The sequence below is a fragment of the Triturus cristatus genome, chromosome 1_2 (genome assembly GCF_964204655.1).
Source record: "Triturus cristatus chromosome 1_2, aTriCri1.1, whole genome shotgun sequence".
NCBI classification, from domain to species: Eukaryota; Metazoa; Chordata; class Amphibia; order Caudata; family Salamandridae; genus Triturus; species Triturus cristatus.
The window spans coordinates 191,296,836-191,324,282 of record NC_140580.1 but is presented as its reverse complement, the minus strand read 5'-3'; positions in this window follow the sequence as shown (position 1 = coordinate 191,324,282).

The following is a 27,447-nucleotide window of genomic DNA, read 5'->3' as shown; positions in this document are numbered from 1 at the left end:
GCACAGTAATGCACACGCATTTAGGACTGGGTTCTGCTGATCCAGGTGCTCTCAGACTTGTTACGATATTTTCATTCTTGGACTATCTTTTACCGTGAGGCTAGTTGGTAATGTTGTGTTCTATTAAAATGCAAAACCCATATATACTGTGACGCGGCCGGCCCTTTGGGGTTGTCGGCAAACCGCTGTGTATACCTATACTCCTCTGTCTACCATGCTATGCTGACGGCCCGAAGTGGTTGTAGGCATAATGCAGTGTGATGACACTATCTGCTGAATAAAGGTTTTGAAAAAAAAAAAGAGAAGTACAGAAAGAGGCAAGATAATTGCTGAAAGAAGAAACGGAGGTGTGCAAGGAAGAAAGAAGTGCTGAAAGAGGCAAGTGAGATGCAGAAAGAGGCAAGAGAGGTGCAGGAAATGGCAAGAAAACAGCAGAAAGAGTCAAGAGGGATGCAAAAAAAGGAAGAAGGGTGCAGAAAGAAGCAAGAGAGGTGCAGAAAAAAGCAAGAGAAGTACACAAAGAAGTGAAAAAGGTGCAGAAAGAGGGAAGACGGGTGCAGAAACAGACAACAGGGGTGCAGAAAGAGACAACCGGGGTACAGCAAGGAGAAAGAGAGGTGCAGAAATAGGTAATAGAAGTGCAGAAAGAGGCAAGTGAGGTGCAGAAGGGGGCAAGAGAACTGCAGAAGGAGGTTAGAGAGTTACAGAAACAGGCAAAAGGGGTACAGAAAGAGGGGACAGGGGTGCAGACAGAGGCAAGAGAGTTACTGAAAGAGGGAAGAGGGGTACAGAACGAGGCAAGAGGGATGCAGAATTTGCTAAATAGGTGCATAAAGAATCAAGAGCAGTGCAGAAGGAGGCAATAGAACTGCAGAAAGAGGCAAGAGAGTTGCAGAAACAGGCAAAAGGGGTACAGAAAGAGGGAACGTGTGTGCAGACAGAGGCAAGAGAGGTGCAGAAAGAGGGAACAGGGGTGCAGAAAGACCAATAGAGGTGCAGAAACAGGCAGGAAAGGGGCAGAAAGAGGCAACAGAGGTGCAGAAAGAGGCAAGAGAATTGCTGAAAGAAGCAACAGAGGTGTGGAAAGTAGCAAGCGAAGTGCAGAAAGTGGCAAGTGAGGTGCATAAAGAGGCAAGAGAGGTGCAGAATGAAGCAAGTGAGATGGAAAAAGAGGGAACAGGGGTGCAGAAAGACACAAGAGAGGTACAGCAACAGGCAGGAAAGGTGCAGAAAGAAGCAAGAGATTTGCAGAAACAGGAAAAAGGGATACAAAAATAGGCAAGAGGGGTACAGAAAGAAGCAAGTGAGGTGCCGAAAGAGGCAACAGAGGTGCAGAAAAATAGAAGAGAGGTGCAGAAACAAGCAAGAGAAGTGCAGAACGAGGCAAGAGAATTGCTGAAATAAACAACATAGGTGTTTAAAGAAGTAAGAGAAGTGCAGAAAGAAGCAAGTGAGGTGTAGAAAGAGGCAAGAGAGGTTCAGAAAATTGGCAAGAGAACAGCAGAAAGAGGCAAGAGTGATACAAAAAAGGGAAAAAGCGTGCAGAAAGAAGAAAGAGAGGTGCAGAACGAAGCATCAGAAGTCCAGAAAGAAGCAAGAGAGGTGAAGAAAGAGGAAAAAGGGATACAAAAATAGGCAAGAGGGGTACAGAAAGAAGCAAGTGAGGTGCAGAAAGAGGCAACAGAGGTGCAGAAAAATAGAAGAGAGGTGCAGAAACAAGCAAGAGAAGTGCAGAACGAGGCAAGAGAAATGCTGAAAGAAACAACAGAGGTGTTTAAAGAAGTAAGAGAAGTGCAGAAAGAAGCAAGTGAGGTGTAGGAAGAGGCAAGAGAGGTTCAGAAAATGGCAAGAGAACAGCAGAAAGAGGCAAGAGTGATGCAAAAAAGGGAAGAAGCGTGCAGAAAGAAGCAAGAGAGGTGCAGAAAGAAGCAGCAGAAGTCCAGAAAGAAGCAAGAGAGGTGCAGAAAGAGAGAAGATGAGTGCAGAAAGAGACAACAGGGGTGCGGAAAGAAACAACAGGGGTACAGAAAGAAGCAAGAGAGGTGCAGATATATGCAACTGAAGTGCAGAAAGAGACAAGTGAACTGCAGAATGAGGCAAGAGAGTTGCAGAAACAGGCAAAAGGGGTGCAGAAAGAGGGAAGAGGTGTGTAGACAGAGGCAGGAGAGGTGCAGAAAGAGGGAAGAGGGATACAGAAAGAGGCAAGAGGGATGCAGAAAGAGGGAAGAAGGGCGCAGAAGGAGGCTAAAGGGATACAGAAAGAAACAAATGAGGTGCCGAAAGAGGCAAGAGTGGTGCAAAAAGAAGCAAGTGAAGTGCAGAAAGAGGCAAGTGAGGTGCAGAAAGGGGTAAGAGATCTGCAGAGAAAAGGAACAGAGGTACTGAAAGAGGTAACTGCAGTGCAGAAAGGGGCAAGCGATCTGCAGAAAAAAGCAACAGAGGCTCTGAAAGAAGCAAGTGAGGTGGCGAAAGAAGAGAGGTACAGAAAGAGGCAAAATTGAAGTGCAATAAGAGGCAAGTGCGGTGCAGAAAGAGATAAAAGGGGTGCAAAATGAGGCAAGAGGGATGCAGAAAGAAGCAAGAGAAGTGGAGAAAGAAGCAACAGAGGCGTAGAAAGACGCAAGAGATGTGCAGAAACAAGCAAGAGAAGTACAGAAAGAGGCAAGAGAATTGCTGAAAGAAGCAACGGAGGTGTGAAAAGAAGAAAGAAGTGCAGAAAGAGGCAAGTGAGATGCAGAAAGAGGCAAGAGAGGTGCAGAAAATGGCAAGAAAACAGCAGAAAGAGTCAAGAGAGATACAAAAAAAGGAAGAAGGGTGCAGAAAGAAGCAAGAGAGGTGCAGAAAGAAGCAAGAGAAGTACACAAAGAAGTGAAAGAGGTGCAGAAAGAGGGAAGATGAGTACAGAAACAGACAACAGGGGTGCAGAAAGAGACAACAGGGGTACAGCAAGGAGAAAGAGAGGTGCAGAAATAGGCAATAGAAGTGCAGAAAGAGGCAAGTGAGGTGCAGAAGGGGGCAACAGAACTGCAGAAGGAGGCAAGAGAGTTACAGAAACAGGCAAAAGGGGTACAGAAAGAGAGGACAGGGGTGCAGACAGAGGCAAGAGAGTTACTGAAAGAGGGAAGAGGGGTACAGAACGAGGCAAGAGGGATGCAGAATTTGCTAAAGAGGTGCATAAAGAAGCAAGAGCAGTGCAGAAGGAGGCAATAGAACTGCAGAAAGAGGCAAGAGAGTTGCAGAAACAGGCAAAAGGGGTACAGAAAGAGGGAACGTGTGTGCAGACGGAGGCAAGAAAGGTGCAGAAAGAGGGAACAGGGGTGCAGAAAGACCAATAGAGGTACAGAAACAGGCAGGAAAGGGGCAGAAAGAGGCAACAGAGGTGCAGAAAGAGGCAAGAGAATTGCTGAAAGTGGCAAGAGAGGTGCAGAAAGAAGCATGTGAGATGGAAAAAGAGGGAACAGGGGTACAGAAAGACACAAGAGAGGTACAGTAACAGACAGGAAAGGTGCAGAAAGAAGCAAGAGAGGTGCAGAAACAGGCAGGAAAGGTGCAGAAATAGGGAACAGGGGTGCAGAAAGACACAAGAGAGGTGCAGAAAGAGGAAAAGGGATACACAAATAGGCAAGAGAAGTGCAGAAAGAGGCAACAGAGATGCAGAAAAATAGAAGAGAAGTGCAGAAACAAGCAAGAGAAGTGCAGAACGAGGCAAGAGAATTGCTGAAAGGAACAAAAGAGGTGTTTAAAGAAGCAAGAGAAGTGCAGAAAGAAGCAAGTGAGGTGTAGAAAGAGGCAAGAGAGGTTCAGAAAATGGCAAGAGAACAGCAGAAAGAGGCAAGAGGGATGCAAAAAAGGGAAGAAGGGTGCAGAAAGAAGCAAGAGAGGTGCAGAAAGAAGCAGCAGAAGTCCAGAAAGAAGCAAGAGAGGTGGAGAAAGAGAGAAGATGAGTGCGGAAAGAGACAACAGGGGTGCGGAAAGAAACAACAGGGGTACAGAAAGAAGCAAGAGAGGTGCAGATATATGCAACTGAAGTGCAGAAAGAGACAAGTGAGGTGCAGAATGAGGCTAGAGAACTGCAGAATGAGGCAAGAGAGTTGCAGAAACAGGCAAAAGGGGTGCAGAAAGACGGAACAGGTGTGTAGACAGAGGCAGGAGAGGTGCAGAAAGAGGGAAGAGGGATACAGAAAGAGGCAAGAGGGATGCAGAAAGAGGGAAGAAGGGCTCAGGAGGAGGCTAAAGGGATACAGAAAGAAACAAATGAGGTGCAGGAAGAGGCAACAGAGGTACAGAAAAAGGCAAGAGAGGTGCAGAAACAGGTTGGAAAGGTGCAGAAAGGGAACAAAGGTGCAAAAAGAGGCTAGTGAGGTGCAGAAGGAGGCAAGAGAACTGTAGAAAGAGGCAAGAGAGTTGCAGAAACGGGTACAGAAAGAGGGAACATGTGTGCAAACAGAGGCAAGAGAGGTGCAGAGAGAAGGAATAGGGGTGCAGAAACACACAAGAGAGGTACAGAAACAGGCAGGAAAGGTGCCGAAAGAGGGAACAGGGATGCAGAAAGACTCAAGAGAGGCGCAGAAAGAGAAAAAAGGGGTACACAAATAAGCAAGAGGGGAGCAGAAAGAAGCAAGTGAGGTGCAGAAAGAGGCAACAGAGGTTCAGAAAGGCGTAAGGGAGGTGCAGAAACAAGCAAGAAAAGTGCCGAAAGAGGCAAGAGAATTGCTGAAAGAAGCAACAGAGGTCTGTAAAGAAGCAACAGAGGTGTGTAAAGAAGCAAGAGAAGTGCAGAAAGAGGCAAGTGAGGTGCAGAAAGAGGCAAGAAAATTGCTGAAAGAAGCCATAGTGGTGTGTAAAGAAGCAAGAGAACAGCAGAAAGAGGCAAGAGGGATGCCGAAAGAGGGAACAGGTGTGTAGACAGAGGCAAGAGAGGTACAGAAAGAGGGAACAGGGTACAGAAAGGGGGAACAGATTTGTAGACAGAGGCAAGAGAGGAGCAGAAAGAGGGAAGATGGTACAGAAAGAGGCAAGAGGGATGCTTAAATTTGCAAAACAGGTGCATAAAGACGCAAGAGCAGTGCAGAAAGAACAAACAGAGGTGCAAAAAGAGGCAAGAGAGGTACAGAAATAAGTAAGAGAGGTACACAAAGAGGCAAGGCAAGTACAGAAAAAGGCAGAAGGGGTGTAGAAAGAAGGAAGAAAAGTGCAGAAAGAAGCAACAGAGGTGCTAAAATAGGTGTGAAGTATTCAGAAAGAGCAAGAGAAGTACAGAAAGAAGTAACAGAAGTACAGAAAGAGGCAAGAGAGGATCAGAAACAGGTAGGAAAGGTACAGAAACGGAACAAGTGTGCAAAAAGAGGCAAGAGAGATGCAGAAAGAGGGAAGAGGGGTTTAGAAAGAGGCAGGAGGGGCGGAAAGAAGCAAGTGAGCTGCAGAAAGAGGAAAGATAACTGCAGAAAGGTAAAAGGGGTGCAGAAAGAGGGAACATGTGTGCAGACAGTGGAAAATGAGGTGCAGAAAGAGGGAAGAGAGGTACAGAAAAAGGCAAGAGAGGTACAGAAACAGGTAGGGAAGGTACAGAAAGGGAACAAAGGTGCATTAAGAGGCTAGTGAGGTGCAGAAGGAGGCAAGAGAACTGCAGAAAGAGGCAAGAGAGGTAGAGAAACAGTCAAAATGGGTACAGAAAGAGGGAACGTGTGCAAACAGAGGCAAGAGAGGTACAGAGAGAGGGAATAGGGGTGCAGAAACACACAAGAGAGGTGCAGAAACAGGCAGGAAGGGTGCCGAAAGAGGGAACAGGGGTGCAGAAAGACACAATAGAGGTGCAGAAAGAGAAAAAAGGGGTGTGAAAATAGGCAAGAGGGGAGCAGAAAGAAGCAAGTGAGGTGCAGAAAGAGGTAACAGAGGTGCAGAAAGAATCAAGAGAATTGCAGAAACATGCAAGAGAAGTGCAGAAGAAGGCAAGAGAATTGCTGAATGAAACACCAGAGGTACAGAAAGAGGCAAAAGCGGTGCAGAAAGAAGCAAGTGAGGTGCAAAAAGAGGGAACAGGGGTGCAGAAAGAAGCAAGAGAGGTACAGAAACAGGCAAGAAATGTGCTGAAAGAAGCAAGAGAGGTGCAGAAACAGGCAGAAAAGGTACAGAAAGAGGTAACAGGGGTTCAGAAAGATGCAAGTGAGGTACACAAAGAGAAAAAAGGGGTACACAAATAAGCAAGAGGGGTGCAGAAAGAGGCAGCAGAGGTTCAGAAAGGCATATAAGAGGTGCAGAAACAAGCAAGAGAAGTGCCGAAAGAGGCAAGAGAATTGCTGAAAGAAGCAACAGAGGTGTGGAAAGAAGCAAGAGTAGTGTAGAAAAAGGCAAGTGAGGTGCAGAAAAAAGCAAGTGACAAGCAAAAAGATGAAGCAGGGGTGCAGAAAGACACAAAAGATGTGCAGAAACAGGCAGGAAAGGGGTAGAAAGAGGCAAGAGAGGTGCAGAAACAGGCAGGAAATGTGCAGAAAGGGAATAAAGGTTCAAAAAGAGAATAGTGGGGTACAGAAGTAGGCAAGAGAACTGCAGAAAGACACAAGAGAGGTGCAGAAACAGGCAGGAAAGGGGCAGAAAAAGGCAAGAGAGGTGCAGAAACAGGCAGGAAAGGGGCAGAAAAAGGGACTAGGGGTACAGAAAGATGCAATTGAGGTGCAAAAATAGGCAAGAGGGGTACAGAAAGAAGCAAGTGAGGTGTAGAAAGAAGCAACAGAGGTTGAGAAAGAGGCAAGAGAGGTGCAGAAACAGGTAGGGAAGGTGCAGAAAGGAAACAAAGGTGCAAACAGAGGCTAGTGAGGTATAGAAGGAGGCAAGAGAACTGCAGACAGAGGCAAGAAAGGTGCAGAAAGAGGGAACAGGGGTGTAGAAAGACACAAGAGAGGTGCAGAAACAGTCAGGAAAGGTGCAGAAAGAGGGAACAGGGGTGCAGAAAGACACAAGAGAGGTGCAGGAGGAGAAAAAAGGGGTGCACAAATAGACAAGAGGGGAGCAGAAATAATCATGTGAGGTGCAAAAAGACGCAAGAGAACTGCAGAAATGTGCAAGAGATATGCAGAAAGAGGCAAGAGAATTGTAGAAATAAGCAACAGAGGTGTGGAAAGAAGCAAGAGTAGTGCAGAAAGAGGCAAGTGAGATGCAGAAAGAAGCAGGAGAGACGCAGAAAATGGCAAGAAAACAGCAGAAAGAGTCAAGAGGGATGCAAAAAAGGGAAGATGAGGTGCGAAATGAGGGAACAGGGGTGCAGAAAGATACAAGAGAGGTGCAGAAACAGGCAGGAAAGGTGCAGAAAGATTCAAGAGAGGTGGCGAAACAGGCAGGCAAGGTGCAGGAAGAGGGACCAGGGGTACAGAAAGATGCAAGTGAGGTGCAGAAAGAGAACAAAGGGGCGCATAAATAGGCAAGAGGGGTGCAGAAAGAAGCAAGTGAGGTGCAGAAAGAGACAAGAATTGCTGAACGAAGCAACGGAGGTGTGGAAAGAAGCAAGAGAAGTGCAGAAAGAAGCAAGTGAGGTGCAGAATGAAGCAAGAGAGTTGCAGAAAAGGGCAAGAGAACAGCAGAAATAGGCAAGAGGGATGCAAAAAGGAGCAAGAGAGGTACAGGAAGAGGCAAGAGAAGTGCAGAAAGAAACAAGAGAGTTGCAGAAACAGGCAAAAGTGGTGCATAAAGAGGGAACAGGGGTGCAGAAAGAGCCAAAAGGGGTGCAGAAAGACGCAAGAGAGGTGCAGAAATAGGCAATATAAGTGCAGAAAGAGGCAAGAGAGTTGCAGAAACAGGCAAAAGTGGTGCATAAAGAGGGAACAGGTGTGCAAAAAGAGGCAAGAGCGGTGCAGCAAGAGGGAAGAGGGGTGCAGAAAGAAGCAAGAGGGGTGCTGAAAGAAGCAAGATAACTGCAGAAAGAGGCAAGAGAGTTGCAGAAAGAGGGAGCAGGTGTGCACACAGAAGCAAGAGAGGTGCAGAAAGAAGGAAGAGGGGTACAAAAAGAGGGAAGAGGGATGCAGAAAGAGGGAAGAGAGGTACAGAAAGAGGCAAATGAGATGCAGAAAGAGGCCACAGAGGTATAGAAAGAGGCAAGAGAGGTGCAGAAATAGGTAGGAAAGGTGCAGAAAGGGAACAAAGGTGCAAAAAGAGGCTAGTGAGGTGAAGAAACAGGCAAAAGGGGTGCAGAAAGAGGGAACAGGTGTGCAGACAGAGGCAAGAGAGGTGCAGAAGGGGGATTATTTCAATCTCCTTTGGCCCCATGAGGCCTTTCCTTTCCAAAAAGAACATTCTGCCCTCTAGTATCGGAATGTTCTAATAGCCGTAGACTCCTCCGTAGCGGGCTCTACTGGGCATTAAAGGCCCGATCCCTTCTTAAAGGCCATCACCTTCAGGTCAGGCCTTTAACACTGGAGTGGTCCTTCAACGGCCAGTACAGCCTGCTACGGTGGGCACTAAGGCTATAATGAGTGTCTGCACCAGTTCTGCCCTCAATCTTTTGGCAAATTCTAAAGTGGCAGCTGTGAGAAGTTGGCCAAGTATATGCTGTCCACTAGTTATAGTGGGCACCCTGTACCAGTCCAAACAACCCCTTATTGGTTATAGGTTAAAGACAACCTATATTGAAAGCTATCCTAGTGATAGCTTTGGAGAGCAGCCTTTAGGCTAAGTCTTGAAGGAATGTAAAGCAGCTTGTTTTACCAGTTTATAATCTCTTGTGTGCCTAAATGAAAGATAACCACAACAGGTATATATAAAATATATGTATTTATTTCTCAAACACACCCTCCTAGACTCTTTATGAGGCTAGAGGTCAAAACACATAAGTTACAGTTCAAATATCACAGTAATAAGCACAAATACACATCAGGCCCTAGGGGCGAGCCAAACCATATACTAAAATAGCGGTATAAGAACCCCTACTTAACTAGACACAAAGCCTAGAGCCTGTAGAATCGCTGGGACCCCAAGGAACCACCCAAGGTAGTGACACAGGGGACCCACGGGGCCGTGTGCAGTGTGTGAACACAGCCACAAGCTCCTGTTAGCTTCTATGGGAAAAGTCGCGGTTAGATTTTTAAAGATTAGGGACACTTAGAATTGAGTCAGGAGCGAACCCTTTGCGACTTAGGAAGTTCTAGGTTCAACACCCATGGGAGCACCGAAGTCCTCGTGTTACCTCACCCAGGGAAGCTGGGTGCATAGGTGTCAAATGGTGTCGGGTCGCGTCATCGATTTCAATGGGAGCTGGCGAAGAAGTGCTGCTGCCGGGAAGATGCGAAGTGTTCGAAGAGATCCAAGCCTGGATCGAAGATGAGAAGAACCTGAAAGCAGAGGGAACAGAGTCTGGGTCACTAGCCAGTGACCAGGAAGGCGTTAGGCAGATGCCCACCGATGTTGGGTGATTTTAGGTGAAGAAGGTGAAGCTTGACTCTTCAGCCACGAAGACCAGGAGGTGTCGAAGACAACCAGGAGCTGGATTCGAGCTGTCCCACAAAGGATGTCGAGTACTGCAGTGTCGGTGCCCGTATTGGACACAACAAGCCTTGGTAACAGCAACCCATGCAGAAATGAGAAAGAGGTTTCGGTGCAGACCAGCAAGATCTGTGAGACTCACCACTTGGTAGGAAGTTGGGGCATGTCTGGAGCAACCAGTGAAGCCCAAGGAAATTCAAAGTTACCCCCTCAGGGACCCACCAGTTGACGGACCAGGGATCGTGAAGGGACCTCAAGACGAAACACAAAATGGTGGCCTACGGGTCACTCAGAGTGACCAGGCTGGCAATCTTCAGTGGATTCAGTGCTCGAGGTGGGGGATACAAGTTAGGCTAAGCACAACTTCAGGAGACGTTGAGAAGTCAACGCACTTGCAAAAGTGCACGGTGACCAGGAGTTCCGGTTCCACACTACTCACGGGGGCTGCGGGTGTCAGCTTTACTTGGGACTTGGTCGGTCTCTGAGATGTCAGGAAATCCTCTTCCTGGGCTGCAAATACTTCGGAGTCCGGCAGAAGCTTCAGAAAAGCAGACCTGCAAATTGCTTCATTGGTGCCTGCCAAGCAGGAGAGTCACTCCTTGACCCCAAGGGAGATTTATTCAGTCCTCTCGTCTTGAGCAGAGCATCGAAGTTCCAGGATTCAGCTTCAGAGTTTCATCCAGGGATATCTAAAGTTCTGGTTACAGAGGTTCCTTACTTATACCTAAGGAAGGGGTTGGACTAGCTCTGGGGACCCACCTATGGGAGGGTTTGGAAAGAGGAGTGGCTACACCCATTTCCTTTGTCCAGTTTCACGCCAGAGCAGGGGCTGGAAGCCCCTGAGCCGGTTTGAGCTGGACTATGCACAGGGACACCAAATGTGTCCCCAGTGCAGGACTTCAAAGCACTCAGAGAGTGCTCCCACCCAGCCCCAATACACATAAGCCTGTCTGGGAGGTGGTTACACCTCCCTGTGACAGGAAACCTATTGTCCAGGCCTTCCCTGCCGGAGTTTCGGTCAGCAGCAGGAGGCCAGACCCGTGTCTGTGGCTGCAGCATCCATTTTGTGATGCCAGGGCTCTATTAAGTTTCTACCAGGTATACCAGTGGGTACATGTCTCTCCCTCTAGAAGGGTGGAATTCTACCCCCACCGCCAGAACTGGCGGGGGTGTAGGATTCCAAAGTGTTTTACATCAAACACAACATGTTTCTGTACAGCCATCCCAAAGTTAGTATTTACCGCGAGGTTATAATGCACTTAAGAGTATATGGTCAGGCTGCACTACAAACAGCATCAGAGAAGGGTCTCTGAATGCTGCAGAGGGGCTCTGCTCATGCAGGGGCACCCTCTCACATAAGAACCAAGCACTCCGCCTTCAGGATTGATGAGGCCTGCCATAGGAGTGACTTATAGGTTTATATGTGTGTATATATATATAGTTATATAGGTAACCTATATCACAGTAAGGGGTGCATGCACCACCTTACCCAGGCTACAGTAGCAGACCTGTGGTGCCATTTTGGGTGGCTTTCCAGGGGTGGCATAATACGTGCTTCAGCCCCTGGTAGGCCTCTGGGGTACCTATGCCCTGGGTACATAGTGTACCATATACTAGGGACTCAGAAAGGTACCTCAGGATCCAATCTGTGGTGTACCTAAAGTACATGCAATCAATTTAGAGAGGAAGCAGCAAGGTTGGAGCCCTGAATAGCAGGATCCCAGCCAGACTAAAGTCGAAAAACAGTGAAACACCAGCAAAAAGTGGGGGTAAACATGTGAAGCAGATCCTACTCTCCTACAGCAGCTGCTTATCTTGCAAAAACATTCCTCTTAACCTTCATTTGGGGGGCCCACCAGCAGGTCTCATCATAAAGGACCCCCAAGTAGGTAAAAATCGGTACCTTGTCAGTTCTACACCCCACCAAAGCATAGCCTATCCTATGGCCTGCTTAGGAGAATTTAAATCAGTTCCTGAACACGTATGAATGGAGAGGGGGTGCAGCTGAAAGTCTCATGATCCCCCTCACCCCCACTCACCACACGTGAATGCTAGTCCCACTTAAGGGTGACTTGCAGCCAGCTTTCTGCACAATGCCCAAGAGATTGAAGCATTGCAGGGGTTCATCCACGTATGTATTACAACAGGGCAAAGGTCAAATTCAATTGTATTACCTTATCACAAGCCAAATGGTGGAATTACGGATTACTGCGTTTCAGATTCCATTTTGCAACCAGTTTACAGAGCGAAGGACCCTGGCTTATTTTCATAAGGCTTCCTTCGTGAGAGTTTAACTTGCTACATATTATTTTGTTCATAACTTTAGGGTTTATGCATAAACCCTACAAGTATATCCATGAAGAGACATATACTAGATTACCACTGGCACCACGCTCCACCCAGGGATTTACTTCTGGCAAGTCGCGTCCCACTCTCTCCCCATGCCCAAACATACTAAAATATAGTCATTTTATGGGTATAATTCCTAAAAGTTTTTTGTGCTAGTAGCTGTGTATAACTCCTTATTGGTCGAGACTCAGACACAGGGTACTGATGTAATAACAGACATTATCAAAGCCAAGAGTTCTTGCCAATGGGGCTTATTGGTTTCGCCAATGCCTGTTGGAGATTGTGTGCCGTGCGGCCAAAAGTAAAGAAAACAAATATGACACAACTAAGTGGCCGCTGTGGCTGTATCATTTTGTAGGCCTGTGCGTGCTTGATGATGTGTGCGCACGTGTGCCATTATACATGCGTACCTACAAAGTGACGTGTGAAAGTGCTTTTTTAGGGCAGAGGGGCTGGCAGGAATCGCTGCCTGGTCTTCCCCCCAAAAAATACTAAAATAGAAAATAATATTTAAAAAACAAAAGACAGTGGGCATTGGTAGCAATGGAGAAACAGGTGGGGAAAGCCCCTGCACATTCCAGTTAACTCCATAAGCATTTTCCCCCTCCCAGGCACCTTGCATTGTCTGTTTGGCTCGACCTAAAAAAAGGGTTTATAAACTCATCCCCGCACCGGTGATCCTTTACAGAGGCGGTACTTGCACTCCAGGTATGTGCTGAGCTCAGTTCAGTAGAAAGAGAGCAAGTACTGAGGTAGGGGAAGTTTGGATGGCCCAGGTGAGATGATCAATGAACTAGCTATGACCCGGCTTTTATGAACCTGTGAATAGAAAATATAGTGGCACTCAGGGCTTTAAGTGGGATGAAAAAACTGAGGGTCTCTCAAAGGGGCATGGACAATGTAATTAAGGGTGAGGCTTAAAAAACACGTAAGATAAAAATCTGTGCTTAATACAGTGTGCCGTTCGTCTGGTATTTTGCTGTTTCTATCATTGCATCCAGATATATGATACAACAAGTAACAATACACCAACAACAAGCCAGGACTATTGGCTTTGTCAATAGTTGTCAGTTGCATAAAATAAATAAGCAATAACTATGGCTTCGTTGTATATAACATTGAAAATGCTTCAGTTCTCAGATGAGACTGAAAGAACTAAGGGGCACGTTATCAAGAAACGGCGTTAAAATTATCGCCACTTTAGCGGCAGAAAACTGCCACTAAAGCGGCGATAATGGGCTTGATAATATGCCCTTGAATATTCCCGTAGAAGCCCATGTTCTGGTGTCAACATGGGCTTCTATTGGAATTCTCAAGGGCATATTATCAAGCCCATTATCACCGCTTTAGCTGCAGTTTTCTGCCGCTAAAGCGGCGATAATTTTAACGCTGTGCTTGATAATATGCCCCCAAAACGAGTCTCTTTGATGTTACATCAAAGGCAGTGAATAGTGGTCCTGCTGCACAGTTATGATTTTTTTTCACCCCGAGGGTGATGGTGAAAATGGAGAGCCCGATAGGGACCCCTCTCAGTACCTGCTTTTAAGAACTGTGGGTGCTGAGCACCAGCAGGGCCCGGCTCACTTAAAGCCCTGACGCCACTATGTATTCCAAATGCTTCTCTCAGCTTCCTCCACACAGCGGTGCGATGTGCTACAGGCCAGGAAACCCCAAAGCGAATAGAGGTCTGAGATCAAACTGCTTTCTGCTTGTGGTCACATCCACGTGGAGGGAAATGTGCAGTTTACTGCAGATCTTGACATAAATGCGTGTGGGAGACATACAAACACCTCCCATACATTACCTTGAGTTAAACGGCAGAATTATTACTTTGTGGGAATATAATTCAGGATCCTGTTTATCACCCAAGCGGCGAGTTTTGATCTGAAAGTGAAGGACTTCTGAGGATGGTGCGATGAGTCAGGGAGAGCGCTGGGATTGTGACCTGCCTGACAAGACCTGCCCCGCCCACCCTTTTAAAGAGCCATTCCAGCCATTCAAAGAAGAGACAATTATCTGCTGTGCTCCTGCATCCTCATTCCACTTCCGCTTCTGACGTAGTAAAGAGGAACTACTCAGGAAAATAATCAGAACTCCATTTGGCCATCGAGGAAATATTGAAGCCTTTTCACTTTACACAAAGCATCTCAATTTTAGATGTTATATTTTCCCTTGTACTCGGCTGCAGTTGGTTTATATTTTACATACCGCCAAGAAACCTCTGGGAAATTATTCGTCTGTCACTTTTGTCCGACGAATGCTCACAACTGACATTATTTACCCTAGACTTCTCATGACTTCCGGGTGAAACGCTTACCCGCTAAGCCTGCCATGCAACTCTAAACAGAATCTGACTGGCAAACCTGCGAAAAAAAATCCACGTTTGACAAAGCAAAATATTTGCATCCATCTCCTGTGGCAAAACTGGAGTAGGGAAAAATAAGATGCCCCCCCCAAACTGCACATTTGCCAAATGTATGCATGTATGGTTGTGTACTTGGGGTGAATCAAACACCACAGCTTTATCGAGTGCTTCATTTACAATGAATATGGTGCTTTACAAGTGCATGTTCTCAGTGCAGGTTAAAGCGCGTCATGCGTGCTCTGGGGCACTGCTACAGTGCGTGTGTTAGTGTTTATACACGCTCCACTTGATACGACCAGTGCAGACCAACCTGTGGTCTTGGTGTTGTGCAAAGAACCATCACTTGCCATACAGCATTTTTTGTGCTTGCGGATGCACAGTGCGTCAGATTTTTGTACACTACATTTTATTTGTATAAGTGACGCAGTACAGCAGTACCGCAGATGCCATCATTATCTACAGTGCTGTGCAGTGCAGTGCTTTGTGCCACTGACAACTTTAGCGTCACCTTTAATGTCTAAGGGGAGCCCGTGCACTCGCTCTGCGCCAGTGGAGCGTGCATCTCACAGAGCGCCGGACATGCGGTCGGCACTACGGTTCACTATGACACACCCCAAGTTCTGTCTTTTATACTTACATCCCTTATCAATAAATCTAGGCGCCTGTGGCTCGCGAGATGCTATGAGTAAACGGCCAGTCATACAGTGCCGCAGAAGCTCTAAAAGTGCAACATGGATGTGCACACGAGCTGTACAATCAATTTACTGTTTTCTTGTGACTCATTCACAAGATGGCTGCCAACACTTCCTGGTTTGGAGTGATGGCAGCCAATCAGATCTCATGATGAGATGTGTGGTTAGACTCCGCCCAGATGTCAATATATTTTTATTTTTGAATTTCTTACAAACTACTGAACGGATTTCCACCATTTAAAAAAAAATGGCGCTTTCTGTACCAAGAGCTACCTTTTTGTGAACTTTGGTGTAAATCCGTTCAGCAGTTCGGGCTGTAGCCTGTTCCAAAATATCCTATGGAAATTAACATGGAGAAAACGGGCTTTGGGACCCCCCTTTTTTCTTGGCCCCCGCTTCACGAATAACCCCAAAACTTTCAACAGAGAAACTGAGATGGCCAACCCATTAGTTTTGAAAATTTCACAAAGAATCGTCAAACAGAGCCAAAGATATTGCCAAATCAAAAAACGCTTTTCCTATGGAAATTAGGTTCTAACTATACCTACTGGCGACCGCCAGTAGGTAATATATATATTGGGAGCACACGGGAGAAAAAAGGTTTTCCTTTCATATTGGCTCAGTGACAAAAATCGGAATCAATTGTGGTGAAAATTTACAAATAAAGGCATAATGGAAGCACGAAAGGCAAAGCGCGCTTTGAAAGTGGCAACATTGTTTCAACCCGGCGCACAGTCGACAGTGAATTTGACAGGGGAAAGTAGCACTCAGGAGAATCAGGGGCAAATACCAAAGCAACTTATATTTCATGAGTCAAATCGAGTCCCAAGAGGACTACGGATCTTTACAATGCCCACACACCCTGATACGAAAACAGCTTTATTGGAAGAATGGTTACAAAACAATATGGAATGCTCAATCAACATGATGAGAATACTCATAAAACATGCAAAGATAGATCTGGATGAGATAACCAAAAATATTGAAGAGGTGGAAGCAGAAATTAAATCATGCACAAACAAAGAGGAAGTGAATAAATTACGGAAAGAGATGGAAATACGCTAAGAAAAATATGAGACAGAAATCCAAGAACAAAAATAAAGTAAATTTAAGAGAGGTGAAGCAGACTACATGCATTCAAGGATATTAACATTTGCTAAAAGATTTGATGCATTAAAAAGAAACTATTCAACAAACAAATACAGCACCGCGGTGGAAATCACAAGCGAATCTGACATAAGTGAGGGAGAGACATCAACTGGTGCAAGGTCAGTCATGAAACCGACTTTTTTAGAGGAAATGCGGTTGATGCATATCGACCAAACAATGCAAAGGGGGAGAGGCAGGGGGAGAGGAACAAACCGAGGGCAAGGCAGAGGAGATTTGGAATCCTCCAAAAAACAAGAAAGACAAGAAGATCAAGAAGGAAGAAGAAAATATCAACTTTGCATTCTGAAGGACTAACAGATAACAATCTAATAGTAAATCTATCAAAACATAAGTTAACGGAGGAAGAAAAAACGTTAGTGAATAAAGGACTCTCCTTTTACCCAGAAAATCTCTTTGACTATTCCCAAATAAAAATCGATCTGTACAAATATACAAGAGAACTTATATTGGCAAAAGTAAATGCGATTAAAAAATCAGTAGAAAATACATTACGGGTGCCTGAAACTGTTGAACAAGGCAGCACTGAGTTAACTATTGATCACATCCCGGATTTGAAAAGTATGTTTGAACTAATGTTCGATTTAGAAGAAGAAGAATGATCGGACAAACAAATCCTCCAAGAACTATCACTTGAAACTGACAGACATCCCTCCGCTGGCCTAAAGCAAAAGTCAAGGTTCTGCCCAGCCATGTCACCTGGTAATACATTTGACTTATTTGTGGAAGCAATAACAGGGGAACTAGACAAAATGTAAAAAATTCAACATCCAAATCAGAAAGAAAATCTAACATGCAAAGAAAGGAAAGCCTTGAAATCATTAATTGAGAACAAAATATTAATAATCAAACCCGCGGACAAAGGCGGAAACATTGTCCTGATGGACAAGGATTTCTACAAGGAGGAAGCATACAGACAACTAAATGATGTCACCAAGTACACCAGCTTCAGAAAAACCCAACCAATGACATGACAATAAGCCTAAACACGAAACTGAAAAACTGGCATGAAAGAAATCTGATTGATCACAATGAATCACAATTTTTGACAAATGATCTCCCAACTATTCCAACAGTTTACTTCTTGCCAAAAGTACACAAGTCTATTATTAATCCACCAGGTCAACCAATTGTCTCTTCATGCAATTCACTTTATGACAAAAATGTCAGAATATGTAGATTACTTTTTAGCGCCTAGTGCACAGAATTTGAGTTCCTATATCTGTGATGCTGGAGACTTCCTAAGGATTTTAACTGGAATAACTTGGAACCATGACTACATACTAGCAACCATAGATGTGGTTTCCTTATACACATCAATTGAACATCAACTGGGCCTAAAGGCGTGTACCTATTTTTTACAACAAAGAAATATATCTGAATTAGAACATACCAAAATGGTACTATCTATGATAGAAATATGTCTGACCAATAACTTTTTCCTTTTCAATCATCATCTGTATAGACAAGACTACGGGACTGCCATGGGCATTTCTTTTTCGTCCAACTATGCCAATATTACAATGGGGTGGGTGGAGAAAGAAATAACCTGGATTTGCAGAATCAAACACAAATTTACAAAATAATTTTATGCGTCAGATATATTGACGATTTATTTATAATGTGGAACGGAGCAGAGAGAGAATTTAAAGAGTATTTTAATACACTGAATGAAAGCAGTGTAGGTTTAAGTTTTACCTGTACAACAAGTGCGAAAGGTATTTCATTCTTGGATACTTGGATATACATAGAAGGAGATCAAATTCACTCAACTTTGTACCGAAAGGAAACATCAACGAACAGCATTTTGCATGGCACAAGCGTTCACCCGAGATCACTTCTGCAAAGTATCCCATATGGGGAATTTACAAGGATGAAAAGAAATTGCTCAAAAGAAAGCGATGTGGAGGAACAAATCAGAGAAACGTCAGAAAACGTCAAAAAGGCTACAGCCTTAGCGTAAGGTCCATGCTCTGAAGCACCTGGCAACGGGCTCGGAAAGTTGCGCCGGCATTGTGTTTTAAAACAGTTCCATTCTTTTTTTAACTCTGTGTCACTTTGATTCTGTTTTTAATCACTGTTAATCACTTGCTCTCCTTCACGCTGTGCACTGCGATTCCCTGGTCCACCACTGAAAGTTCAGATTGTGTGGAGGGAAGGTACCGCAACACAGGAAGTGAGGAAGCTTACACTACTTCCGCAGGTCAGCATTCTAGCAGCTGATACCTGCCCTTTAAAAGCCACATGTCTGTAGTGACGCGCCAAAGGCAAGCCCGTCTGCGCCTGTCCGCGCCAGACCAGGCCCAGGGCCCATAAACCCTGCATCTTTTTCCCCCAATCAACATCATTACTCCATTGCACAGCTCAAACAGCTCAATAGAACTTTAGGAAGCACCTGCGCACATTCCATCCTGCCGGAAAAGTTCCCCGACCACTGCCCGCAATGTCAGCACAAATTTACACCCTCCAACCTGGAACCTTCCACTCCCTCTGAGCATTTCAAAATTTTACTACTAAACTGCAGATCCCTTCCTAAACATACAACCAAAATCTGGATGCTTCTTAAAGATCTAGACCCAGACGTGTTGTTTCTGACGGAAACATGGCTTACCTCCTGCTCCGAACCCGACATCATTCAAGCCCTCCCTCAAGGCTTTGTGATGCAGAGGGTCGATCGCGCAACAGGCAGAGGGGGCGGGATTGAGATTATCCATAAGGATCAATTCATCTGCTGCTTGCTTGGGAGTCCAATCACCAACTGCGAGAGCACCCACTTTAATATAGAACTCTCACCGAGCCTGTCATTTTCGGGCATCCTTATCTATCACCACCCCGGAGCAATGGGCTCATTCCATCACTCGCTACTGGAGGCTGCAGCTAACCTAGCAAGTTCAGCACCCAATTTTACTCTCCTCGGAAACTTGAACCTCCACTTTGACGATACTTTGGCTGCTAACGCAAATGAGCTGAATAGGGACCTCTCAGCGCTGCATTTGACGAAAAAGATTCTACAAACCACCCACGTGAAAGGTCACCTATTAGATCAGGTTTTCTCAAGCCTAGAGGACCTCAAAGGAGTTGACCCTATCCCCCTCCCATGGAGTTATCCTTTCTTGATCAACCTCTCCTGATGTCATCAACACACAAATCATTCCCCCCAACCTACCTGGACCTATGGCCGTCCTTGGTCTAAACTTCCCTTGGAGAAATGGATTCAAGCCCTAGAAAGAACCAAACCCAAAGCTAACCACTGCCCAACAATTGCAAACGAAGATTTTTCAAACTGGATAGATCAATCACTGGACACTGTCATAAATAAAGTCAGAATAAAAAAGTCTGAAAGGTCTCACAATGCCCCTTGGTTCTCCCCTGAGTTACGTGCATTTAAACAGCAATGCAAAATCAAGGAAAGGCAATGGAGAATAGAATTCCTCCCCTCAAAAAAAGCTGAATACAGAGCGGCTATCCAAACATATAAATCTGAAATAAAAAAAGCCCAATCATCCTACTATGAAGAAAAGATCCTATCAGCCCAGAACTCGCCCAGGGAAACTTTCACCATTATTAAAAAATTACTCAAATCACCCGTCCCTCGTACTGCCCCAGATCCCTCTGGCCAACGGTGCAATAAATTAGCAAACTTCTTTAACCACAAGGTACAGGCCATCCTCGAATCTCTACCACAGAGGAATGAAGCTCTGGAAATGCAGATCAATTCAGACCCATGTACCACCAAACCCACTCTTGAGACCTTTCCCCCTATGCCCCTGGAAACTCTGCCCACTTTGCTGTCCACCTTCAGCGGATCACCAAGGGACCCAGCTCCACTCTACATCTTGAAAAAAGCAGTAGCCACCTTAGCCCCTAACATACTGAACCTGATTAACGCCTCATTAAATACAGGATTGGTCCCCTCCAGCTGGAAACAGGCTATGGTCAAGGCTCTACTTAAGAAACCCAACCTAGATCCAGCTGAACTGGGAAACTACCGCCCAATATCTCTTCTTCCAGGACTAAGTAAAGTGACAGAAAAGTTTGTCAACCAGACCCTTTCAGGTTTTCTTGAAACACATAATCTGCTTCACTCCTCCCAGACAGAGTTCCAGCCTCGCCAGAGCACGGAAACGGCCCTGCTGGCAGTAGTAGAGGAAAGCAGAAAAACCCTTGACTCAGGAGGTTCCACTGCCATCATTCTCCTCGACCTAAGTGCAGCATTCGACACGGTGAACCATGTGACCCTAATTAACCGTCTGAGGAACATAGGAGTCACAGGCACCGTGCTTCAATGGCTGCGCTCCTTCTTAGAAGGAAGAACCTTTCACATTTTTGAGGAGAAAGTTATATCTGAACCGGCCAACTTAACAAGTGGGGTCCCGCAGGGCTCCTCTCTCACCCCGACCCTTTTTAACATTTATATGGCCCCCCTGGCAGCCATAGTTGCCCCCTCTGAAATCCGCATAGTAACCTATGCAGATGACACGCAACTGGTGGTGGCACTCAATCAGGCAGAAAATAACACCAACAGTCTCCACTCCTGCCTAGAAGACATCTCAGAATGGATGGATAGTTTCCAGCTCAAGCTTAATGGTGGAAAAACAGAGATTATGGTCTTAGGTAACCACAGCAGCTTCCACCCCAACTTAATGTGGCCTTTAAGCATGGGATCCCCCCCTACCCACAAGACCGAAATCAAATGTCTGGGCATCTGGTTGGACCAGGATTTGAATTTTAGAACACAGGCCAGGAAGACAACGTCTACTTGTTTCGGCCTGCTCAGAATGGCCCGGAGAGTCCTCCCTCTTCTCGCCCCACCAGCAAAAAAGGTACTGATACAATCCCTAATACTCTCCAGGCTTGACTATGGGAATGCATTATACCTAGGCTCCCACTCCTCAGTAATTGCCAAACTCCAGTTAGTCCAGAACAGCGCAGCCAGACTTCTGACAGGCACTTCCAACAGACAATCAGCCAAACCGGCACTACATTTGCTCCACTGGCTCCTCGTGCATGAACGCATCAAATTTAAATCGTTGTGCATTGCCCATAAAACACTGTCAGGAACAGGCCCCGCCATTAACTCAGCCCTGATCCTTCCCTATAAAGCTAACAGAAAACTTTGGTCAGATGATCTGCGTCTGGCTGAGGTACCTAGAATAGGAAGAGCCAGAAGTGGCGGACGACTGTTCTCCCACAATGCCTCCAAACTCTGGAATTCCTTGCAACTTCATCTACGTCTGATCCCCAATCACCAGACCTTCAGAAAACAACTTAAGACCCTGTTGTTTCCCTAGTCTGTCTCCATCCATGTTGGTTCCACAGCGCTGGGACACTTCCGGGTAGCCATGCGCTCTCTAAATGCCTTTTCATTCATTCATTCATTAAGATTAAAATCCAGAGGCTACAAAGAAACCACACTAAGGAGAGGTGGACACAAAATTCGCACAAAAACACAAACTGAAACTTTAATTACCAAAAATGAAAAATCAGTAGGAAGCTCCAAAGCACAGGAAGCACCTAGATGCATTATCACGTACAGTAAAGAAAGTGGAATAATTATAAAAAAGATTCAGAAATACTGGCATCTAATAGCAAATGATCCAGACATTGGCTCCCTACTTGGATCATGTCCACTAGTTACATACAATCAATCAATCAAAGCCATTTATAAAGCGCACTACTCACCCGGAGGGTCTCAAGGCGCTTGGGGGGGGGGGGGGTGCCGCTACTGCTCGAACAGCCAGGTCTTGAGCTTCTTCCTGAAGGAGAGGTGGTCTTGGGTCAGGCGCAGGTCGGGAGGGAGGGAGTTCCAGGACTTGGCGGCCAGGTAGGAGAAGGACCTTCCTCCTGTTGTCGCTCTTCGGATGAGGGGGACGGCGGCGAGGGCGTGGCTGGTTGATCGGAGGTGGCGTTTGGGAGCGTAGAAGTTGAGGCAGTTGTTGAGGTAGCTCGGGCCTTGGTCGTGTAGGGCTTTGTGTGCGTGGGTGAGGAGGCGGAAGGTGATTCTCTTGTTGACGGGGAGCCAGTGCAGGTCTCTCAGATGTCCGGAGATGTGGCTGCTTCGGGGGATGTCGAGGATGAGTCTGGATGAGGCGTTCTGTATCCGCTGGAGTCTCTTCTGGAGCTTGGCGGTGGTTCCGGCGTAGAGGGCGTTGCCATAGTCCAGTCGGCTGGTGACAAGGGCCTGGGTGACCGTCTTCCTGGTCTCGGTGGGGATCCACCGGAAGATCTTCCGTAGCATGCGCAGGATGTTGAAACAGGACGAGGAGACGGCGTTGACTTGTCTGGTCATGGAGAGGGAGGAGTCCAGGATGAAGCCCAGGTTTCGTGCGTGGTCTGTCGGTTTGGGTGCGGTGCCCAGGGCGGGGGGCCACCAGGAGTCGTCCCAGGTGGAGGGTGAGGAGCCCAGGATGAGGACTTCCGTCTTGTCTGAGTTCAGTTTCAGGCGGCTGGTCATCATCCACTCGGCTACGTCTTTCATCCCTTTGTGGAGGTTGGCTCTGGCGGCGGCGGGGTCGTTGGTCAGGGAGAGGATCAGCTGGGTGTCGTCTGCGTAGGAGATGATGTTGAGGTTGTGTTGGCGTGCGATGGCCGCAAGGGGGCTCATGTAGACGTTGAAGAGGGTGGGGCTGAGTGAGGATCCTTGGGGGACGCCGCAGATGACTTCGGTGGCCTCTGACTTGTACGGTGGTAGGCGGACTCTCTGTGTCCTTCCGTCGAGGAAGGAGATGATCCATTCCAGTGCCTTCTCCTGGATTCCGACGTTGCTGAGGCGCTGCACTAGGGTGCGGTGGCAGACAGTGTCGAATGCCGCGGAGAGGTCTAGGAGGATGAGGGCCGCTGTTTCTCCGTTGTCCAGCAGGGCTCGGATGTCATCGGTGGCAGCAATGAGGGCGGTCTCGGTGCTGTGGTTGGCTCGGAAGCCAGACTGTGAGGGGTCGAGGGATCCATTCGTCTCGAGGAAGGCGGCCAGCTGCTTGTTGACGGTCTTCTCGATGACTTTGGCTGGAAACGGGAGGAGCGAGATGGGGCGGTAATTCTTGAGTTCGGTGGGGTCCGCTGTTGGTTTCTTTAGTAGAGCGCTGAGTTCGGCGTGCTTCCAGCTCTCAGGGAAGGTGGCGGTGTCGAAGGAGGTGTTGATGATGTCCCGCAGGTGGGGTGCGATGACAGCGTCGGCCTTGTTGAATACGTGGTGAGGGCAGGGGTCGGTCGGAGATCCGGAGTGGATAGAGTTCATCGTGCGGATGGTGTCTTCTGTGTTGATCGGGGTCCAGGCGCTGAGGGTGGTGGTGGGGGGCGTTGGTGCGGTCGTGGGGGGCGTTGTTTGTGGGATGAAGCTGTTGTGTATGTCAGCGATCTTGTTGTGGAAGTAGGAGGCGAGGGAGTTGCAGAGGTCTTGCGATGGGGTGATGTCGTTGTTTCCGGCGTTGGGATTGGAGAGCTCTTTCACGATGTTGAAGAGTTCCTTGCAGTTGTGTGCGTTGTTGTCCAGCCGGTCCTTGAATGCAGTTTTCTTGGTGGCGTGGATTAGTTGATGGTGCTTCCGGGTGGCGAGCTTGAGGGTGGTCATGTTGTCCGGTGTTGGCTCCCTTCTCCAGGCTTTCTCGAGGGCTCGGCAGTTCTTCTTGGAGCTCTTGAGTTCGTCAGTGAACCATGGGGCCTTCTTGCTGCCGGGTCTGCTGGGCGGGGTCCTCAGTGGGGCGAGTTCATCCGCGCAGGTGCTGATCCACTTCGTGAGGTTGTCGGCGGCCTGGCTAGGGTTCGCTGAGCTGGCTGGAGGGTGCTGGCTCAGGGAAGCGGCGAGCTGGTCGGCTGTGATCTTGTTCCAGCTTCTTCGAGCATCCTGTTGCTGGTGGTGGTGGATCGTGGTTCTTCTGAAGGTGAAGTGGACGCAGCTGTGGTCCGTCCAGTGGAGTCCAGTGGCGTGGCTGAAGGCGATGTCTTTGCTGGATGAGAAGACGGCGTCGAGTGTGTTTCCGGCGAGGTGGGTGGGGGTGGACACCAGCTGCTTGAGTCCGAGGTTGGCGAGGTTGTCAAGCAGGGTGGTGGTGTTGCGGTCGTTGTTGTTCTTCAGGTGGAAGTTGATGTCCCCCAGGAGGATGTAGTCAGCGGAGGGGAGGGCGTGCGGGCTGATGAAGTCGGCGATGTCTTCGCTGAATGGTGTGCGTGGTCCCGGGGGTCGGTAGATCAGGGTGCCTCTGAGGGTGGTCTTGGGGTCGGTGTGGATCTGGAAGTGTAGGTGTTCGGCGGTAGTCAGGGTGTCGTCGGTGTTGGTCGTGATGCGGATGGTGTTCTTGTGGACGATGGCGATGCCTCCTCCAGTCTGGTTGTCGCGATCTCTCCGGGTGATCTTGTATCCCTCTGGGATGGCGATGTCGGGCTCTGAGGAGTCGTTCATCCAGGTTTCCGTGAGGAAGGCCACGTCTGGAGATGTGGTGTCGAGGAGGTTCCAGAGTTCGATGGCGTATCTGTGGATGGAGCGGGTGTTGAGCAGAATGCACTTGAGGTGGTTGCTGCTGGTGTTCGGCTTGGCGGGTGCTGGTGCGGGGCAGGTCCGGATGCAGGTGAACTTGCAGGTGAGGCAGCTGAAGGGTCCGTGGGTGCGTCTCGGGGTGGCTTGGTGGCATCCCGGGGTTCGGCCGGTGTTGAGTGCGTTGAGGGTGGCGGCGTCGTACGTCTGGAGGGTGGGCTGGGGTCCTCGGGGGCCAGGGGTTCGGGCGCTGGGCGCGGGCCAGGCACGGACGGGCGCAGACGGGCTTACCTTTGGCGCGTTGGCCACTCTGCCATATGAGGAGAGTGGGGGGGCGGAGCGAGGGAGGGGCAGCTGGGAGGGGGAGCGGGGTGGCGAATGGGGAGGGCGAGCGAGGGAAGGGGGCGGGGCCGCAGGGGGGCAGCGGCGGGGAGGTGGCGGGAAACGCGGCCGGGGCTGGGCGAGGGGGGGGGAGCACAGGGGGCTGGGAAAAACGGCGGGAAAAAACAAAAAGGCGGCGAAGCAAGCTGGAGGCAGGGGGCACAGGAGATCCGCAGACCAAGCGGATCCGGCGGTCGGGGCACAACAGAGGGCGCAGGGCACAGCTCAGGGCAGAGGTGGCACCAGGGGACGGGCTCACTCACGGGGAGTGTGCTCGGGGGGTGACCTGTCCGGAGGATACAGAAAAACAAAATCAATTAAAGATCAAGTTGTAAGAAGTCACTTCCAGGAAGAAACATCTATTAATTGGCTCCAAAAACAACAGGAAGGATTGGTATAATGTAATGTATGCAAAGCCGGCAAAATTGGTGAAAATTGAAAAAGCATACAAGATTTCCAGGGAAATACAATTGAAATCAAACAGAAAATGTGTAATATACATCATCAAATGCTAATGTGGAATGCAATATATTAGAAGCACCATCTGCATGCTAAAAAAGAGAATAGTCAAACATGTACAAGCAGTAAAAAACAAAGCTGCAACATATGCCACTGCAAAACACATGATGGCACGTCAAAATAGTGACTGGAGAGCTATGAGCTTTTTCGGCATTCATGCAATACAAAGCAATGAGAGAGGAGGCGACAGGACTCACAAATTGCACCAGATGGAATCAAGGTACCCCATCTGATTAAGAACTAAGACCCCTCATGGAATTAACAACGACGCAGAACTGTATGTACATCGGGAATAAAATAAAACAAAATGAGAAGCTGAAAATAAGAAACTGAACCCAAACAAATAACATGGAAGAAACTCTTGTTGTATGACTAAAATCCTAATGGGCACTAATCTGAACAAAGTAGTAAAAGAAATTCAAACCATACGTATGGTAAGGAATTTTAAGAAATACTCTATGACTGTGGTTGGATATAAAAAGAGACACACAAAAACCATACTAATGGACATAAAAGAAATACTCCATGAATGATGTAACACTAAATGAAAACAATTGTATATGAATGTAAGGAAACAAACTTGCAATGATTAAAAAAACATGCACTAGGATTAATGGATGAGATCCATCCTGTACTATATGTAATGTTGATGTGCAGTATATTAATAGAAGTTTTACCAACTAACAGCAGCAAATGTTCTGTTTCTATGTTCTTACTATGCCCTGACTTTAATAAAAAGAATTTAAAAAAATTCAAAAAAACATGCACTACATCTCCCACAATGCCGCATAGAAGGCTAATGTGAACTGTCTAAAAGTGCCATGGTAAAAAGACTCACCTACAGTGATTAAGGCCTTGGAGGGCTGAAACGCATTGGTGTGAACCGATAAAGCTTAAGAAAAGTGTTAAAATCGGGTTTCCAGAGTGCAGCACATTTTTGTTCTTTAAAAAAAAAAAGAAATATATATATATATATATATATATATATATATATTATCTACTGGCGGTCGCCAGTAGATAGTTATAGTTACAACCTAGTTTCCATAGGAAATCTCAAAATTCTATTTTGAATAACTTTGGCGCCGGTTGACAAATCCTCGCGAAATTTTCAAAACTAATGGGGCGCTCCGCTCAGCTCCTACCCTGAAAGTCTCGGGGTGATTCGTCAAGCGGGGGCCGAGAAAAAGGGGGGTCCCAAAACGCGTTTTCTCCATGCATTTTTCCATAGGACCTCTAGTCGCAGCTACAGCCCGAACGGCTGAATAGAATTACGTGAAATTTGGCAGAGAGGTAGCCATAAGGTCAAGGAAGTGACTTGTGCAGGTCTGGTGTAAATCTGTTCAGTATTTCCTGAGAAAATAGCATTTAAAAGCATATCAATATCTATACGCGCGCACCGTGCGCTCACAGTGCGCACACCCTGCCGTGCGCGAGCGCAATTCTGATTGGTTGTTAGATGTCGGTAAACATCCGAATCGGTCGAAACCAGGAAGTGTCGGCCGCCATTTTGTCTCTCGCAGTTTGAGGGGATGAAAAAAAAAGGTGGAGAACTTGAAAAGGGGGCAGAGTGGACAGTTCCTGACCCCCTAGCCTTGGTCAGGTGGTCACAGAAGGACCCCCAAGGGAGAAAAAAATAATATATATTTTTTTTTTTAAATCGCGAGGTGCGCGCACCGCGCGCGCACGGCACGCACTGCGAACCATGGGTGCTCGCTGTGCGAAGCGCACCGAGCGCCGACAGCGCATGCACGGTGCGCGCACCTCGCGATTTAAAAAAAAATAATAATTCACATGCGCGCACGGTGAAAAACCTGAAAAAAAAAATTATAAATAAATAACTTAGCATTTAAAAAAAACGTACAAATTCACTGAAAAAAACCATAGGTTTCACACACGTTATAGTTACGAATTAGCATTTAAAAAACCTTGCAAATTCACTTAAAAAACCATAGGTTTCACACATGTTATAGTTAGCTGGACATTTCACTCGTAAAAAACCAATGAAATTCCCCTGTTATACTTAGTGCAGGCAACTATAA